Below are 14,962 nucleotides of genomic sequence, written 5' to 3'. Positions count from 1 at the left end.
ACTCGCTCTGACTGCCGATTGGCTGGTAGTCCCGTCAATCTCCGGGCGGAAGGACCTCGCCTGCGGCACGGCCCGCCGGGGTTATTCCGAGCCGGTTCGTGCAGAATGGAAGGGTTCTGGAGAAAGTCCTAAAGATTTGATGGGTTTCGGGGGCTTGTAGGTTTCATATGCACAGCCCTGCCAACATATTAGAGAAGTATTTGGGGAGTTTGGGTCCCTGGCGGGTAGTCTCTGGCATTTTTTTTTTTTAAAGCGTTCCTCAATCGCTCTTCCAGCCCCGAGATTCTAAGGTGCAAACTGGGTTGACAGGTAACTGCCCTTTTTTTTTTTTTTTTTTTTTTTTTTTGCTTCCTTAGAATAAGAAATTGACCAGGGAAAAGATAAGAAACATAGATCAATAAGTAGTTTCTGATCTAAACATTAGTCTATTTTAAGCTAATGAGGCATTGATTTGTTTTTTGGTTTTTTTTAGTGCATAACAAACTGCTATTTCCCATTCAATTAAACTAAATGCCTAAACGTTTGAATGATAGGAAGGTAATCAATCTAACTTATTAATTAAAAAAAACCGGTATGCCTCTCAGAACTATGAGAAACTGCCCAATGACATCAGGTAGGGGCCCCGAGATGCAAGAATGATAGCTGTTTCTTTCAAAAAGAAAACTTAAAAAAAAAAAAAAGAAAGAAAGAAAGAAAACCAATGGAATTTAGGCAGCTTTGAAAAAAATGGATCAAGCCCAGGCCACGCTGGATTTCTGGTAGTAAGGAAGATTTTGGTCCCTGTAACCGCTGGGTCTTCACCTGTGCATGAAGAAAGAGGGTAAATGAGTGTTTGTGATTCTGGGGACGAGGGTAGTTTGCTACTCAGGAGAGGAATAACTGGCTCCAATGGAATTCAGATTTTGTTAGTCGAAGCAGAAGCCTGAGAACTGTGTTTGGGGACCGGAGATAGAGAAACTGAGGAACTCCACAAAAATCTGCCTTTTGTTCCCTTTCCTGCTTCTATTCTTGCTAGGATCTGCACCCCACTTTTACACATGCCTCGTAATGCAAAAGGCATGTGTCCTCCTTGGAAGGGACAAGGAGTTAATGATGTCTCTAGTATAGATAACGTCTAAGGAAGGACCAGGTGAGGATGAATGGCGAGGCTATCATATGATGTTTCATACCACCGGAGCTAGACATCTCAATACCAAGACCCCCTGGCTCCAAGAAATAACACCCGGGCCCTTGTCTTTTTTTTTTTTTTTTTTTCCAACTGGTACCTGGATGCCTAAAAGGGCATGTACACCAGACGAACCATCCTCAAAACCCCAGACCCCAAATAAAGACAAAACTCATGCTCCTTTCCTTTCTGAGTCTCCTGGATGCTTCATCTGTATCTGTTCTCTTTATGTCTTCAATGAACTCTGCTCTCACTCTCTGCTGGCTAAGGTTTGGTTTCCATCCTTCATGAAGCCAAGGATCCTCTTGGCTGGTCCTGCAGGACCCTCTTGGGCCCCCCAGACCTCCCCCTCCTGGCATCAAACTCACCTACTGAAATGTATTGTGTGAGATAATGACACTAACTCTCTGATTTCCTTCCTTTGTCTGCTCTATTCTTGACAAGCCTTGTATCCACAGAACCAGTGAATGAGAAGCAATGGTTCTTCTAGCCTAAAGTTTGTGAAATAGGGTTTCACAAGCTGTATTCGGTCACCAGATAAGCTTTGGTTATTTTGGGCAGTACTGGCTGGTTAAAAACAAAAACCAACTTAGTTTACAACATTCAAAATAAGATACTTGACATAAAAATCCAGGTTATCATGACACTTTTAAAATAAAACTCTCTTCTAATGGTGACGTGAGCCCTGCCACTCAATGGGAGAGTCCGCAGAACTTGTAGGATCTTATTTGGAATTGGCATTCTCTATTGTGATTTTGTTCCTGTTTATTCTTTAATTTTCTTTTTGTTTCACTGGAAAGGAAAGATGATGCTCAGTTTTAAACGTTCGAAGTGTACAGGTTGCTTTGTTATAATAAAAATGTGTACACACACACAAATACAGATTATCAACTCCTTGAAAATGCTGAAGCTCTAACATGTTCCAATATTCTTGTAGTCTTGCATGGTCACATTGCCTAGAACTGAGAAGTGCATCCTCTTCTATTTCTGTTTACTATAATCTCCACTAATATCAATTGCCTCACACTAGTTGGGTTTCATTTGGTTATCACCACCTGTGTGTTGTACTGTGACACCTCAACCACTGATACTAAATGAACATTGTTGGTTGCCTACCCAGCATCCATCATTTCCCCTCACTTTCTTAACACAATCAGGACTTTATTCGAGTATCCATGTAGTCCCCTATGTCTTAGGGGAAGCTAACTTCACTTTCATCCCTAAAGATTGTCTTAATGTAAATAGTAAGTCTCATTCCCCAACCAAAATCCTAGTCTTAACAATGGACCATTTGATCAGGGTTAATTGCTTGGAATACTACAACAGTCTACTTATCCTCCCAATTTTTTGTGTGAGGACTGAAACCGCTGGACGCTTCTTGCCAACCAGCTTGATAGCCAACACAGAGATAGGCAGAACTAAGAGAGTCTCAGGGAAATTGTGAGGACACCCCTCACTTCAATCCACACTTCAGAGTGCTAACTTCACCACTAACTTCAACCCACACTCAGAAAAATTAAGAAGAGAGCACATATTTATAGAATCTTTCAATTCTCATCATGTAGATAACCATATATATTCTCCAGATCCTGGTGATATCTATCTTTTCTTAAAGCCCCAATCAGTGACCTGACACCTCAAGAATAAGACTTTTTACATTTACCCCTGACATTGCCCATCTGATTCAAAGGAGTAGCCTCACTCAAAATAATTGGGGAAATGGAATAGATGAAGGGAAGGATGGCAGAGACCTCTCTCATTGAACTTATTCCCTATTTCTGACAGGCCACATCCTGTCCGACGTCTTAATCCAGAGGGAAAAGGATAGCCCTAAAAAAATAAATTTGGCCCTCATTAATAGTAGACCAGCATTTGCTAGTCTGACTTGCAACCTGTCTTTATTAACTGCACAATTCTGCCATGAGGTGGCAGCAGGTGACACGCTTTCATCCCCAGTTCTTCTCTTTGGTTCGAGAATACTGTACTGCCTTCTGTCATGTCTTCAATTTAATTCTTTGGTCGCGTCTTCAATTTAACTCTGGTCGTGTCTTCAGTTTAACTCTTCGGTCATGTCTTCAATTTAACCCTTCGGTCATGTCTTCAGTTTAACTCTTAGAAACCTGGCCAACTATTTAGGGTGGGCTTAATGCTCTCCTAAAGGACAAAAATTAAAATGCTTTGGATTTTTGTTTACCGTTTTGGCTATGCTCCCTGAAAATGTTCTATGGTAAGATTATTGTTCTATCTCCATGCATTCAAATATTTCTAAAACCCTAGCTTGGGCTCTTTGTGTACTAAACATAATTCCTTTATCCTTACATTTAATCCAATTATATTTTATCTAGCCTGACATCATGTGTTAAATATAAACATGCAGGTTCCAAAAAAAATAAATAAATAAAAAAATAAACATGCAGGTTCCATGGCCCCTGCTCTAGACTTAGCGAATCAGAATCTCCAGAGGAAAACTCTGGAAATGCAAGTTCTTACTTTTGTTAATTATGCCCCCCCTTTTGGACATGTTTGAGGAACACTAAGTGATGATACCCAGCTATGCCTGATTGAGAGCATCCTGCAGAAACCAGCCCCCTTGTTCTCAGCTTCCCCTCACTTACAGACATTCGCCATAACACATCTTTCTTCTTTCCCACACCCCTGCCTCCTTCTCCCCAGATCACTGGGTCCACTATATTATGCCCTCTTTGTATGATTTCTGTGGATCATGCTTGTGGATTTAGTCCATGAAGCCAGGAAACCTGAGAGATGATCTAGTCACAAATTGTCAAAGAAGCCACCCATCATTTAATGCTCTCCTAAAAAGCTATGTTTTGTCCATGGTACAGTCATAGAATTGAGGTTTATGTTTTTATGCTATGTTTAAGTTACTAAGATCTTTATAGTTTTGATTTCCATTAAAGGTTGGCAACACATCACAGCATCTGCTGATAGCCAGCACTGGTGGCCCAAAAATTATGAGAGTTCAAAGAATGTCACTTTGGAGTCTTGCTAAGAGGCACAGAGGTCTGGTCTCCCAACCTGATTCCAGCAAATGAACTCAAGAGTCTTGCTGAAAGGTGGTCCTATTCCTAGCCCACAGACAACCTCTTGATCACTCAGATGGCGGTTTGTAAAGAGATTATAGTATTTTACTCCAAAGATATGGGCTGTTTTTACTCCTGCAGAGGGGAGAATGGAAGAGCCCATTTCTAACACTTTCAACAACCCAGTGCTATGGACTGAATTGTGTTCTCCCAAAGCTCATGTGCCACCCCGCCCTCCGTGTGATGGTATTTGGGAATAGAGCCTATGGAGGGAGCAGGGAATCAAAACAATTGACATTGTAAGGTTTGTAAACTTTACAAACAAAATTCCATTGAGATGTTAATATAGTGAGTTCTATTTATAGAACTAAATTGTTCTATTTATAGAACTAATTATTCTATTATTCATATAATAATTTAGGGAGAAATGAAATTTTCTAATATTTAGTCTTCTCGACCAGAAACACATCATGCCTCTCTATTATCTCAAATCTTCCTTTATGTTTTAGTTAGATTTCATCGTTTTCTTCTTATAAATCTTTCATGTCACTTATCAAGGCTATATCTAGATAGTTCTGAGGCTTTGTTGCTTTCAGTAATAAGACTTTTTACATTATATTTTTCCAATTGTTTATAAGTGCTATATATATTTTTGCATTTGACCTATTAGAAAACTTTCTTGTTGACTAAGAGGGGTGGGGAGCAGAGGGTGGAGAACAATTGTACAATCAGCAAATAATGATAGTTTTCTTGCTACTTTTCTAATATGTTGTAGAATAACCCATCATAGTTGGCTTTCCTCTTTGTAATGCAAGTGCATGATTATAGGTTTGATTGCTGAGGCATCTACTTTAAAGAATACTATCTTGAATAAACACATTGCCAGCCACAAGATTGGATAAAGAGCCAGACCACTTCCCCACCCCCTGAGTTCCTCTGTTTTAGAGATCTTAGTGGATTTGAGAACTGATCATTTAGGCCACTGGTTTGTTTTGTTTTTTTCTCTGCTATTGCTTTGGGTTTGTTTTTTTTGTTTTGTTTTGTTTTAAGATTTTACTTATTCATGAGAGACACAGAGAGAGGCAGAGATATGACATAGGCAGAGGGAGAAGCAGGCTCCCTGTGGGGAGCCTGATGCAGGACTCGATCCCAGGACTCCGGGATCAGAACCTGAGCTGAGGATAGACACTCAACCACTGAGCCACCCACATGTCCCTCTGCTATCATTTTAAATTCACACTCTTACATTTAGATACAACCATAGTGAGTCCGAGAAACTCTAGCCCCTATCCCCCAACCCCAATAGTAGCAGAACCCCAGGCCCTTGTAGATATTTACCCCTCCACCTGCTACCATCCTACCTCCCAAACTCACTGTGTGGCTCCAGATAAACTGTAATTTCCAGGTTCTGGAAGAAATAAACCTTTATTTTTTCAAAGCTTTCTGATGGTTGTTGCTGAATAGCATCTTGCAATCATGTCTTTCAGAAGTGAACAGCTGACTGACCCATTTAGTTCAACCATCTAACTCATATCTGTCTTTTAAAGTCCAATTCAAGTCTCTATTCCTTTGACTAAGGCCTTCCAGATTATGTCCGAGCTCTTGTTGCGCAAACCCATCAGCTCTGACAATAAAGGTACTGTTAAAACTTGAAACACAATTGAAGAAGGGGGTATCCCCTAGGGAAGGCTGGCTGATGAGTATAAAGTTTCCTCCCCGAGTGGTATTATATAGGTGAAGTCACCTATGTCCCATCTGGGTCAAATACACAACAATTTTAGGAACTCCTGAGAGTGATCAAGGGACTAAATAAAATACTCGTTATCCAAACTTATATGCAATGTTATAATCAAAATGCTGATTTGTTAATTATTTCAATAAGACAACATATTCCTTGTAGCTGATCTGTGCATGAAGCCACATTTATAAATAATCAGAAGCAGAAGGTACTTAGTGAATATTCTCTTGAATGTATTCAAGAAGAGCTGGCATAGGGACACCTGGGTGGCTCAGAAGGTACTTAGTGAATATACTTCTTGAATATATTCAAGAAGAACTGGCTTAGGGACGCCTGGGTGGCTCAATGGTTGAGCGTCTGTCTTCGGCTCAGTGCGTGATCCCAGGGTCTGGGATGGAGTCCCGCATCAGGCTCCCTGCGGGGAGCCTACTTCTCCTGCCTATGTCTCTGCCTCTCTGCCTCTCTCTCTCTCTTTGTGTGTGTGTGTGTCTCATGAATAAATAAATCTTTTTTAAAAAAAAGAAGAGCTGGCTTAAGTTATGGAACAGCTTCACAATGGGAAATGTGTATAACTTAATGGTCATAATATGAACACCATGACATTATGAATAGTATAATCTCATTTTAATTTTTAAAATTAAGTTATATTGTATAAGTGAAATTTGCTAAGAGAAGTAGAACTTAAATGTTCTGTGGCACACACAAAATTCATTTCTCATAAAAAATTTCTCACACACACACAAAATAAACACTATCCCAGGCCAGGGTAATCATACTTGTCCAGTTCACCCTCTCTGAGCACAAATTTGGACCATCAGGTTTCCAGGCACACTCTCTCTCTCTCTCTCTCAGTCTTGGAGTTTATAGAAATCTCAAAAGAAACCACCTGAATAGAGGTCAGTCATCTTCCCCAATGGGCAGTCAAGAGTGGTGAGCTAGACCACTGAACTCCAAAGAATCTATACACACCATGTTCACAGTGCAAATATGGCCTTAATTTCAGCAAAACAACAACAAGCATCATGTCAAATATTGTTCATGTGAAGCTTACTGGATTTTCTTTATATTAAATTCATATATGTTTTTATTTGTATAGCTATATAAGTACAGGCATTTATTCCATGATTATGTTTATATATGTTTTAACTAACATTATAATAACAATAATTTATGTAAGCACTAGGTGGTCCATGGTAAATTTGTTTTCCTTTAGAGAGGAGCCTGTACATTACTTACGTCTGAAAAATACTATTTATTGATTGCATATGTGCTGTCTTGTGTGGCTCATGATGACTATATACATCTAGCATTTAAACAATTCTGAGATCAGTAAAGAATTCATAATATAATTGACACAGTGTATCAATTTAAAGCTTCATTGACTGCAATGAACTGTATGCATTAAGATGTTACTCACATTCATTCCAATACATCCATTTATGACTTTCTGATGCCTAAAAGCATAGCAGCCAATCTAGTTAAAAGGAGGTCTTGGGATGCCTGGGTGGCTCATTGAGTTAAGCATGAGACTCTTGATCTCCGAGTTGTGAGTTCAAGCCCTCCATTGGAGCCTACTTAAAAAAAAAAAAAAAAAAAAAAAAAAGGAGATCTTGCAGCAGAACTATATGTTTCAAATCTTGCCTTTGGGCACCGCTTCCCCACATCAGAGGAATAAGGCTGACCACACTGATGACTAGCTCAGTTATAATTTTCTACAGTTGAGAAGTCAACAGAGAGTGTCCAGAGAGTCCAATGGGACTCGTGGGTGGCTCGGGTTGAGCAGCTACCTTCAGCTCAAAGCATGATCCCAGGGTCCTGGGATGGAGTCCCACACCGGGCTCCTGAAGGGAGCCTGCTTCTCCCTCTGCGTATGTCTCAGTGAATCTCTCTGTGTCTCTCATGAATAAATAAAATCTTTAAAAAAAGAAAAGAAACCGGAGACTGCTTCAAGCACCTCAGCTCATGTAAAGTCTTCCCAACCAACATCACCTGCATCACCCCCTGATACTTCTGGCACTCTGCCAACTCCTCCTCTGTCACTCTCAAAACCTCAGAAACACTCTGACCTTGCACACACACACACACACACACACACACACACACAGTCTGCTGTGAAGTTAATTAAGTTGATGTGTCACCTCTCACAGGTAGCTCTTGGAATTTGAAGCTAGCTTGGTCTCTACGGGAGGATGGTGATATTATTTCCTATTGAAGAGAGTCATAAAGCAGGAGACACATCATCTTATTTGGAACAGTTGGGAGGGAGTTCAGGCAGCATCCCTTCCCTGCTTTTTCTACTAACCATATTCCTGGCTGGTAATATTTTCCCTTCACCGTAGATTAAGTCACTATGCTATAGTTATTGAACAAAACCTCAAATTATAATTTATGCACCAGCCTAGAGGCTGGATTTATTTGCAGCCTGTAATTGAATAGGGCTTTAAAAGCAATTGTATGCCAGGGTATTGGGCAATTCAAAAGTATAGTGATAAAGATACTGTTATTTGAACATGTCCACGCCATGGAGCACGTTTTGACACTGAATTGACATTTCAAATGTCAGTTAACCTTGAAGACTAGTTCCCTCTAAGACCTGTATGGTATGGTCTCTTTTTAGCTTGTGTTTATTTTTACTGAGCTATTAATGATGTATGTGGACATTTACCCCTGAGTGATCACCAAGCCTAATTTGATTGGGTTATTTGAAATGTGGCCTTAGCAAGCAGAATAACAGTAGAGATGTGTAGTTTTAAGCTGCTAGCAAATGCTAAGATATCTGAAGTACTGAACATCTTGTTTTGTATTTTTTTCATTCTCACGAAGACTGTCCTACTTTTTAAAATGATCATCAATCTGTCAATTTGTACTAAAAGTTTAAAATATAAGTCATACCCAGTTACCCAACGATTAGACTATGTAATTCTAATAATGTATTCTAAAGAAAACAAAAGCAAATAATTGTTTAAATACGACTATACAAAAATGTTTACTGCAGTCTTATTTGTCATTTTAAAATTCTAGAATCAATCTAGACACATTATGGGATATCCAAAATATAAAATTCTCTACAGCCATTAAAATGATGATCTGGAGCTGTATTTCTTAACATGAAGTATCCTTACAATGTGTTCCTGAATGGAGTAAACAGATTATAGGGGTGTGAGTGGAGCATTCATTTTTACAAGAAATGAGAAACCTTTAAAAACCAATGTGCTACCAGGTGAGGATTTATACCACTTTCTGTCTCCACAGCATCTTCCATTCACTCCATTTTCTAAATCAAATATTTTATATATCAACTATTTACATACAGATAAATATGAAAGGGTTTTAATATGTAAATTGATCAAGCACAATCTTCACTATTGAAAAAGAGAATAGGGCAGCCCGGGTGGCTCAGCGGTTTAGCACCACCTTCAGCCCAGGGTGTGATCCTGGAGACCCAGGATCCAGTCCCACGCGGGGCTCCCTGCATGGAGCCTGCTTCTCCCTCTGCCTGTGTCTCTGCTTCTCTCTCTGTTTCTAGAATAAATAAATAAAATCTTTAAAAAAAAGAGAGAGACAATATTGTTGCCATTATTAAAAGACATCCTCTACCCCTACAACAAGAAACTGAATAGAGCCTGGTTTAAGCTTGTTAGAAGAAATCGAGGCATATTGGAAACTTTAAGAGTGGGTCACCTGGGTGGTGCAGTGGGTTGAGTGTCTGACTCTTGGTTTCAGCTTAGGTCATGATCTCAGGGTCTTAAGATTGAGCTCCACTTCAGGCTCCGCTTGGCACAGAGCCTGCTTAACACTCTCTCTCCCTCTCCCTCGCCCTCCCGCCCCCCTCCTCTCTCTCTCTCTTTAAAATAAATAAATAAATCTTTAAAAAACTGTAAGAATTTATTTGAGCAAAAGTCTATTCGAATCAGGCAGTGCCAAACTGCAAGCAATTAGGAGTACTCTACCAAGAGGAACTAGCAGAAAGACTTTCATTTAAAGAAAGGAATAAGCAAAATAAGTAAATTACTGATTAGGTGTAGCTTAAAGCCTCGTTGGCTGTTGGTGATCAGTTGCCCTTAGCTTTTTCATTTCTGCAAGCTTGTGGCATTTGCAGGCTTAGATTTTGGTTTGCTTAACTCAGCCACCACAGCATGAGTGCCACATCGGTCTAGCAGCCTCCTCATTTAATTAATCTAACAGCTTCAAGGAGAGTCAGAGGTGAGTCCTGAGAAACGTATTGCTCATGGCAGTCATTGGGCTGAACACCAAAGCTCTCCAAACAAAACGAGGACCTCAAGAATAACTTTACACTAAACCACAGGGTCTCCCCCCACCCTATCCCGCTCATTGCTTCTGCCAAAAGGAAATTCAGAGAATTTACTTAATATGAATATTTTATTGAGCAAGATACAGATTGTTCCAGAACAGGGAAACTTTCTAGAGAAGGTGGTTAAGAAGCTCAGCTCTCAGTAGCTACACCTCAGTTTTTGAAGCATGAATCAGTGAATACATCATTTTCTGTTATGATAGGTTACTGGAAGCTTACATTCCATTTCATTGCATATACTCATTTGTGTCTGAACTTGCTAGGAAGCTGCATGGGCATGCTATGAGGATATTAAGAAAACTTAAGTTTTGTTTATGGTCAGAGTCAGGAAATCAGGACACCCAAGTGGTTATGATGATCATCACATATTATTTGTTGATGAGGAAAACCTTTTCCAAAGGCAACACCATCAAGGAATTTATTCGAGGAAAGACAGAGAAATCTCAAAGTGGACAACAAAGAGTTGAGGACAGATTAACTCCTTACGTCATAATTTATATGAAGTAAAGAAAAAGGTAAGCATTAATCAAACTGCTATTGATACTTTCTTTACAAATAAATAAAATATTTAATTCTCAATGTTTCTAAGCTTTACATTTCAATGCACTAAATAAATTTTAGTTTGACTGTTTTTCATTTCCCCATACATTTACAACCAACAGTAAGACAGCTTTTAAAGTTTTGGCAAAAATGTTTAAGGTCATGAAACAATCATAACTTTTCTCATTACTAAATTGGTTCTGTGTGGCTTCTGCTTGCACATGCTTCTGGCCCTGCCCTTTTGTGCAAAGTGAGGACTGCCTGTACTTGAGAAGCATTTTGTCATCCTGAACAACTGTATCTGAACAACAGTTTGCTGGATATAAAATTCTGGTTTCTAACTTTTTTTCCCTTTAATCACTTGGAAATCCTACTGCATTATCTGATTGCTTCCATGACTGCCATTGAAAAATCTAATGACAGGGACGCGTAGGTGGCTCAGCAGTTAAGCAGCTGCCTTTGGCTTAGGAAGTGATCCCAAAGTTCTGGGATTGAGCTCACATCAGGCTCCCCTGCAAGGAGCCTGCTTCTCCTCCCTCTCCCTATGTCTCTGCCTCTCTCTCTGTGTCTCTCTCGTGAATAAATAAATAAAATCAAGAATAGGATGCTTCACCGACTGAGCCACCCAGGTGCCCCTAGAATGATCTTTTAAAAAAAAACACAAACTGGGGCAGCCCTGACGGCTCAACGGTTTAGCGCCGCCTTCAGCCCAGGGTGTGATCCTGGAGATCCGGGATCGAGACCCACATCAGGTTCCCTGCATGGAGCCTGCTTCTCCCTCTGCCTGTGTCTCTGCTTCTCTCTCTCTCTCTCTCTCTCTCTCTCTCTCTGTGTGTGTGTCTGTCATGAATAAATAAATCTTTAAAAAAATAAAAAAACACAAACTGAATAATGCTACTTCCTGGCTTCCCATTGCCCATTGAATAAAATCTAATCAAGTGGCTAAGGCTTATAAGATTTGCATGGTTTGATCACCTTCCCCATCTATTCATTAAACTCCAACTCTGTCCAGGCTCAGAGCTTTCTCATTTTAATCACTGCTATCTCTCTGGAACTCAAACAGTAGTAACTGGCAAATAGTAGGCACGTAGTGGGTTGAATAATGGCTCTCAAAAATGTCAATATCCTAATCCCTGGAACCTGTAAGTACCTTACTTTATATGGCAAAGATGTAATTAACTTATGGATCTTGAGATGGGGAAATCTGAATGCTTGTGTGCCCTCAAAATTCATATGTTGAAATCCTAACCCCCAAGATGATGGTATCAGGATGTGGGGCCTTTGGGAGGTGATTAGGTCATGAGAACAGAACCCTTATGATGGAGATTAGTGCCCTTATCAAAGAGACCCCAGAGAGCTGGCTAGTCCCTCTGCCATCTGAGGTTACAGGGAGAAGATAGTCATCAACAAAGAAGCTGGCCCACACCAGACACCAGATTTACAGCACCATGATATTGGACTTAGCAGCCTCCAGGACAGTCAGAAATAAATGTTTGTTGTTTATAAGCCACCAGTCTATGGCATTTTGTTATAGTAGCCCCAGTGGACCAAAACAGGGAGATAAGCTTGGATTACCCAGGTGAGCTCTGAATGTAATTAAAGGATCCTTATTAAGAGGGAGGCAGAGAGAGTAAAGGGGGAAGAAAATGATGGGCTGATGGAAGAAGGGGAAGAAAAGGTGATGTGGTCCAGGGCCATGAGCCAAGAATGTGGGCAGCCTCTGGAACTTGGAAAAAAAATCAGAAAGCAGATTCTTCCCTAAAACCTCCAGAAAGAACCAGCTCTGCTCACCTCTTGATTAGTCCAGAAGACAGACGTCTGACCTTCAGAATTATAAGAGAATATATGTATGTTGTTTTAGGTGTGTGGCAATTTGTTACAACAGCAATAGGAAACTAATACACCCTTCAAAGCATCAGTTGGAGGATTGCATGAATTGCATCACTTTATATGTATGTTCAAATATGGTATCTCTGAGCCACCCCTCCCCAAAGCAGAAGCAGTCTCTGCCGGTTATTTTGGGGAGCAAGTTCCCAACTGGAGTTGTTTCTATCCCCCCATTAGTGAAAAGCAATGAGGAAAATGGTGGAGACTTGATGGTCTATTCTATTTCTGACTCTAATCAGTCTCTCCCTGTTCAGCGAGTAGGATGAGATACACACCATCCTGTCTCCTTTAGTTTTTCCTTCTCTTTGTTCACCCTGCCTCCGACCCAAATGTTCTCTAGTTCCAAAATAAAAGCCTCAGCATTGCAATGAATGCAAATGCACAAGGATGGGAAATTGCAGTGAGGTCACTGCTGGCCTCAAACAGCCAAAAGTGTCCTGTTACACCCACACCCACACACACACACACACACACACACACAGTCCCCACAGAATGAGAGGTGGGAACACATAAAGATATTAATAATTGTTTGATTTAGCTTAGATTTTGAGTTTTACTTTCAGGAAATTTTGATTTTATTTGACTATATTTGTAATTTTTTTATAATGAGCATAAACTGTAAAATAAGTAAACTTTAAATGGAAACTATATCAATTAGGTATAACCTATTTTTAGAATCACTACGGGGTTGAAGTGCGTGGGTGGCTCAGTTGGTTAAGCATCTTATTCCTGATTTTGGCTCAGGTCATGATTGCAGGATTGTGAGATCAAGCCCCACTTTGGGCCCCACACTGGGTATTGAGCCTGCTTGAGATTCTTTTTTTCCCTCTGCCCCTCCCTCCCCCTTCCCTCTCTCTCTCTCTCTCCCTCTAGGGAAATAAAAGCAAAGAATCACTGTGAGGCTGCTGCCAAGAGCTTGACAAAAATAGGAGAGGATAGGGTGCCTAAGTGGCTGAGTTGGTTAAGCATGTAACTTCTGATTTTGGATCATGTCATGATCTCAGGGTAGTGAGATCCAGCCCCACATAGAGCTCCACTTTGGGTTTGGAGCCTGCTTGGGATACTCTCTCTCCTTTTGTCCCTCCCCCCACTGCCTGACCATTTCTCTTTCTCTATATCTCTGGGAAAAAAAATGAGAGGAATATAAATTGCTAGCACTGCAGCAGAGTCTTGATACAATCAGGTGACAGAAGTTAGTTACTAATGCAAATTAGGTAACCAAAATTATTTCTAAGAGGCATGGGCAAGCAAATTCCCAATACACAGGGTGGGATATTGTATATTGTAACTATAACAGACTACTTGATATATTGTAACTATAATAGACTACTTGATATATATGTCAGATATATAAAATGATTCCTATTCCTGAATTTTGGACCAAGTATCTTCAGCCTCCCCGAGAAGCTAAAACAATTCTCCTTAGGTGAGTGACTTTTCAATCCTGGGAAGATTTATCATTAAGTACAGAGAAAATGAATTAATTAAGCACATAGTATTGGGGCACCTGGCTGGCTCAGTTGGTTAAGCATTTGAATTCAGTTCTGGTCATGATCCCACGGTCGCAGGATCAAGCCCCATGTCTGGCACTCTGCTCAGCAGGGAGTCTGCTTCTCCCTCTCTCTCTCTCTCTCTCTCCCCCTCACTTCTCTTCCCTTCAAATAAATAAATATATATATATACATATACATATATATATATTAAAAAGCACATAGTATTAACATTTCCATTTAATTCAGGAAAAGCTGTGTTTGTTTACAATGTTTAAGAGAATCTGGCAGTCAGTCTTATAATTTAAAGTTGGAAGACGGAGGAGAATTTGCTTGAATCTAGAAACTGCTTTGAATGTTACAAAATTTTAGAGGTATTCTATACAGAAATGTATTAGGTGTTCAAGAGTTGTTTAACAGACTTTTAAGTCATTTAACGTATTGTTTAACATACTAACAACAAAAGCAGTTTTCTTAAGCTTCTGCTTATGAAAGTGTTGAGTTTGTTGTCAGGCAACTAAAACATATAAGAAAATCAAATGCATTTAAGCGCACAAATGTAATTTAAAATCAATTAATTTAAAAAAGGGAATTGCTTATTTACATTAAAAAAACTATCAGATTTCCAAATGGAAAACAGATTTATAAATTAAACTTACAGGGTTAAAAAAAGATAGGTTTTAAGAATTTCCACATTATATACAATGGAATATTATTCAGCCATTAGAAACAACAAATACCCACCATTTGCTTCGACGTGGATGGAACTGGAGGGTATTATGCTGAGTG

This window comes from Canis lupus, chromosome 11 (assembly GCF_011100685.1).
Source record: "Canis lupus familiaris isolate Mischka breed German Shepherd chromosome 11, alternate assembly UU_Cfam_GSD_1.0, whole genome shotgun sequence".
In the NCBI taxonomy this organism is placed as follows: Eukaryota; Metazoa; Chordata; class Mammalia; order Carnivora; family Canidae; genus Canis; species Canis lupus.
Note: the sequence above shows the minus strand (reverse complement) of the source record.